We start from the raw sequence: 6,025 nt of genomic DNA on the forward strand, positions 1-6,025 counted from the left end.
TAGTGCCGAACATCTTGATTCCCCCATGCTGCCCGTGCAAGGGCCTTCCTGTTTTAAGGAGGGCCGTGGGGCTTTTTGCAATCTCTTAAGATTTGTGTATTGTAACTGGGTTTTAATGGGGCTTTATTGAATTTTATTGTATGGATTTTCTTTTTATGTGACCCGCTGCGAGCCGATTTTCAAGAGCGGCAGGCTATAAATCTAATAAATAAATAAATACAAAGTTAATTATTTCCACTCATTTGGGAAACCCTGCCAAGCCCATCAAGAAAGCCCAGGGTTTCATAGAACCGTGATTGAGAAAGCCTGCCCTAATGGTTTGAACCAGAAGAAGAAGGAGGAGGAGGAGGAAGAAGGTAGAAGGGGAAGGAGGAGAAGGAGAAGAGATGTTTTGCCGCTTTTCTGTTCCTGAAGGAGGCTCAAAGAGGCTTACAGTCACCTTCCCTTTCCTCTCCCCACAACAGACATCCTGTAAGGTGGGTGAGGCTGAGAGAGCCCTGATATTACTGCTTGGTCAGAACAGCTTTATCAGTGCCGTGGCGAGCAAAGGTCACCCTTTGGCTGCACGTGGGGGAGTGCAGAATCGAACCCAGCTTGACAGATTAGAAGTCCACACTCCTAACCACTACACCAGACTGGCTCTCCCTGAATAGATTTCCTGAATGGTCCCTCCCTTAATTCCTGTATCCATTTTTCTTTGAAAATACATTGTCAGATGTTTTGCACCTTAATCCTGGATCTTCTAATGTCTTGATGGGAAAGGGCATGTCTGTTTTTCTTTTTTTGTTCTGCCAGCAGGCTGACGTGTTCTAACTTTATAAGGGAAACCTGCTTACTCAAGATGCTGGCATTGTTGAACTGTAGCAGAGCTGTCTTTAAGAGACCCTGAGGATGTAGGCTTGCGTAAGGACAGAAGAAACAGGTCTGGGACAAGAGCCAGGCCAGGGAGGCACTCGCCTTAAATGCACGAAGCTTAGGAACACCAAAAAAGTATCTCATGCCTAAAATAAACATATCATGACAAAATAAACATTGAATTATTACTACTCTTGTTATTTATGTCTCCACCATTTTATTACTATGACGATGTAGGGGGTAATTTTATACTCTTGCCTCAGGGGCAACATCTGCTAGGTATGGTTCTGAGGGGAAATACCCCTTCCTGGATCAGGAGTCCAATATTCTTCACAAGTGTTGGCCTGGATGAGCCACTGGCTCAATCCAATATGGCTTCTCTAACGTCTTATGTCACTGCTTGGTCACCATAGCTGAGGGTTGCTGACTGCAGGCTGAGAAACTCCAGATTTGGTGGAAGAGTCTGGGGAGGGGAGGGGAGGGGGAGTCAGTGGGGTTTAATGCTGCTACCAAGACTTTTTTTCAAAATGGCGGAAGCCAAGGAACGCTGACTAAAAGCTCATCTGTAATCTTTGAACCTGGCTTTGCTAGCTGCCGGGTCTGTTGTTAAAATGAATTCTGTGTTACAGTAATTGTTTTTATCTGCTGGGCTTAATTTGTGTTGGAAAAAAATTACAAGAAACATCCAAGCAGCCTGTTCAGTATAGAAACGAGAAGAAAAGAATCCTGAACAGGCGTGGAATAAAGTACAATAAATGTAACTAGTATACAAATAGGGAAAAGGTGATGCTTGTCTGTTTTTTCTTTTTCCCCAATTTATTTGTATTTACCAAAGTGCCCCCTTGGGAACAGAATCATTTTGGTCTCTCTGCCCTCCCAGCAGACTGGGAGACCACAAATGGAGAGCTGATCTCATTATCATAGAATTGGAAGGGACCTCCTGGGTCATCCAGTCCAGCCCCCTCCACTACGCAGGACACTCACAACCCTATCGCTCCTCCACTGTAACCTGTCACCCCCCCTTGAACCTTCACAGAATCAGCCTCTCCGTCAGATGGCTATCCAGCCTCTGTTTAAAAATTTCCAAAGAAGGAGAACGCATTCCCTCCCGAGGAAGCCTGTTCCACTGAGAAACCGCTCTAACTGTCAGGAACTTCTTCCAGATGTTTAGACAGAATTTCTTTTAAATTAATTTCATCCCATCGGTTCTGGTCTGTCCCTCCGGGGCAAGAGAGAACAAACCTGCTCCATCCTCAACATGGCACCCTTTTAAATACTTGAAGATGGTTATCAAATCCCCTCTCAGCCATCCTCTCTCCAGGCTAAAGTTCCCCAACCTTTCCTCATACGTCTTGGTCTCCAAACCCATCACCATCTTTGTTGCCTTTCTCTGGACACGCTCCAGTTTGTCCGCATCCCTCTTCAACTGGGGTGCCCAAAACTGAACACAGTAATCGAAGTGAGGCCAAACCAGAACAGAGTAAAGCAGTACCATCACCTCCCATGATCTGGACACGATACTCCGTTTGATACAGCCCAAAATCCCATTTGCCTTTTTAGCCACTGAGTCACACTGCTGACTCATTATTATCTGAGTGTGAGGAAGCCAGCCCTGATAAGGAAATCTGAGTTCTTCCAGCCACCTGCTACAGAGTTTGGCTTCCAAAGCAGCCCTTTACATCAGTTCAATAAAATCAGAGTCCAGTAGCACCTTTAAGACCAACAAAGATTTATTTTATATATTGTTGGTCTTAAAGGTGCTACTGGACTCTGACTTTATTGTGCTACTCCAGACCAACACGGCTACTCATTTGAATCTATCTTTACATCAGTTGTGATTCTGATAGAAATCCAGCCCCTACCTTGAGGTTGGCAACTGTACGGAGTGGCCTATGCTGTTTTTGGGACAACTCAAAGCTAGAGATGGGAGATGCCCTTTTGCACCCTTTTTTATTACTACTCTGAGCCAGTTTACTTTCACTCCTGGCTCTGTTAGCCGCTTCCTTGGAATTATAGCTCATTTGCAGGAGATAGAGATCAGTTCTCCTGGAGAAAATGGCTGCTTGGGAGGGGGGACTCCGTAGCATTACATTCCACTAAAGTCCCTCCTTGCTCCAAATCTTGCCCACTCCTCTCTCCCCCCCGCAAAAAAAAGTCTCCAAGTATTTCCAAACTCAGAGCTGGCCTCCCTAGATCTGATATACGGTGATGGACCTTGGGTACCTCTGTCTCCAACTGTGCTTCAGTTAATACAATGCATGTCGAGGAATGAAAGGGGCACCTCCGTGGTGTACAAATGCACAGTGTCACTTCCAGGAGAAAAAAAAGGGGGGGAGTGACATCATGCCAGAGTGGTGCTCAAGGAGTCAGCCAAAGCTGAGGCTGGGATGCATCTTGCAGCATCACCCTGGTGCATCAGTTTTTCCACCGGAAGTGGCACGCATTGGCATGACATTGAGAAGATTGCCCACCCTACTCCCCCAGCATCAGCCAGGGGGGTGGGTGACATCAGGCTGAGCTGCTGCCAGGAAGCTGCTGCCTGTCAGAGTGGACCATCATGACCATGGTAGACCAAAGGTCTCACTTAGCATTAAAGATGTTTTACAACATGCCAGATTGTTGTTTCATTCAGCCTGGTATGGTCTACTACAGTAACTGTCGGTGGTTGTCCAGTGTCTCAAGCAGAGGGCTTTCCCTAATGACCTGATGACTTTTTAACTAGAACTGCAGGAACTGAACTTGGAACGTCACCCAATCCCCTAGAGTTGATTGAGCTTATCCACAACGGCTTACGGGTCAGAACTCACAGACAGACAAGAGTCAAGGAGACAGGCTAAGCATTTGATCATCTTGGTTTGGAACATACTAAGCAGACCCAAGTCCATCTCTTTTAGTTCTCCAGGAGCCGTTCCTGAAATCCTCTTAACTGACACGGAATGGAAACCTGGACCTATTCTGCACAGAATAGATAATGCACTTTCAATGCACTTTAGAAGTAGATTTTCCTGTTCCGCACAGGAAAATCCAGCTGCCAAAGCACATTGAAAGTGCATTATCCTGTGTGTGCAGAATGGGCCCTGGGGTCTTCTGCACACGCTGAGCAAAGTCTCAAAAGCAGTTGTTTCATTGGGGAAGAGCTATTGAGAGAATTTCGGCAAAATTCCACTCTGTGTGTGCAAGACTTTGGGTGCATTCAAAGCAGCCCTTAGGACCTGGGCCAGAATTTCTCAGTATCTTATTACAGTTGCTTCCTGGAACAGACTTGCTGTTAAGATTTACATGAGAAAACGCAATGAATAAGTCCTAAAGGTATGAGGGCAAGATCTCACACTCCCTTCTGTTCAACCCTCTCCCCCCTCCCCAGCCAACAGAAACTGGAAGCAGGAAGTGAAAGAGGGAAGGAACCTTGATTTTTTTTACCTTCTTGAAAGCTTGGCTTGCAGCCCATCCCTTTGGACAAGCCAGCAAATGACTTCAGGACAGGCCCAAGGGATGGCATTGTTCATTCCTCTCTTGTTTTTTACCTGTTGTAAATCTCTTCAGGGAGCAGAGTGTAAATCCTTAACACTATGTTGCTCCCTTATATATTTGGCAAACAGCCTCCTAGGAGGAGACTGCTCGGGTCCTGTTCGTCTAGGTCAGGGGTAGTCAAACTGCGGCCCTCCAGATGTCCATGGACTACAATTCCCAGGAGTCCCCTGCCAGCGAATGCTGGCAGGGGGCTCCTGGGAATTGTAGTCCATGGACATCTGGAGGGCCGCAGTTTGACTACCCCTGGTCTAGGTCCACTGGCCCTGGTCCAATTGGCCCAGCCCCAAAAAGGCCCACCTCCAGTCGCTGAGCCTCACTGCCAGACCGCCCCTAGACGGCAAGCATGGCAGACTTGCACCCAGCTGGCAGCGTTCAAGCCGTCAGGGGGGGGGGGGAGAGACCGCTTCCCCGCAGCCCAGCAAGCACACCTGGAGCCTGGCAGAGGCGCTGGGTGTGCTTGCTGGGCCACTGGGAAGCGACCACAGCGGGGAGTGGGAGGGTCCTTTCAAAGCCCGTTCTTATGAATGGGTTTTGCAGCTCGTATTTAAATAATTTGCAAACTTGAGCAACAGCGCTGAACAGAAGAACAAGCCCGGATAGAGGTTTTATCTCTGTTAGTTAGCAAGCACAGGCTAGGGTATTCTACTTCAAATTGGGATAGTCCTGGAGAGCTGGGAGTGGGGCTTGAGAAGGGACCTGGTGCAGGGGACAGAGAATCTACCCTCCAAAGCAGCTGTGTTATCCAGGGGAACCGAGCTCTGTAAGTTTGGACATCAGTTGTAATTTTGGGATATCACCAAGAGACCATGATTGTACAGTGCAAATGATATAATTTTTCAGTGATGGCCTGTGGGCTTAATGTATGTTATGTTTTTAGCCTTAAGGAATTTTTAAAAACAGCTGGGCAAATAAACATTTACATAATTTTGGAACCTGTTGTCTAACTTGCACTGGCATCCAACCTCAGGTCCTGGCTAATTCCAGTTAGGATTTTTGTTTTCTATTCTGTATCACCTGGAGACCAGCTTCTCTAGAACTTATGTCTCCTATTCTCTTGGAAGCCCTTAACGTTAACCCCAGCTGGGCAGAGAGCAGTTACATTTGCTCAGCAGACCAAAAATGCACTTGGCCATATATGAAACAACCCTGGCAGTGAAAACCTTTGTTGTGGTTAGGTGCGACCCCATGGACAAGGATCCTCCAGACCTTCCTGTCCTCTACCATTCCACGGAGTCCATTTAAGTTTGCACCGACTGCTTCAGTGAAAACCTATTTAAGGCCTAAATTTTAATGTCAAAAGATGTTTTCACAAGAGCCGGCTGAGGCAACCCTTTACCATAGCATAGAATCAGAGTTGCAAGGGACCTCCTGGGTCATCTAGTCCAACCCCCTGCACTATGCAGGACACTCACAACCCTCTCGCTCATCCACTGTCACCTGCCACTCACTTGAACCTTCACAGAATCAGCCTCTCCGTCAGATGGCTATCCAGCCTCTTAAAAAATGTGGTGTGAAGATACCACCTACATCCATAGCCATGCCATTCTAGCATGACTTTGGTTCCCCTTCCCTCTTGGCATGTCTATAGCTGGAGAAACCTCTGAGAAAAAGCAGCTCACCTTCATTCCAGTGCCTAGCT

Source organism: Paroedura picta, chromosome 3 (genome assembly GCF_049243985.1).
Source record: "Paroedura picta isolate Pp20150507F chromosome 3, Ppicta_v3.0, whole genome shotgun sequence".
In the NCBI taxonomy this organism is placed as follows: Eukaryota; Metazoa; Chordata; class Lepidosauria; order Squamata; family Gekkonidae; genus Paroedura; species Paroedura picta.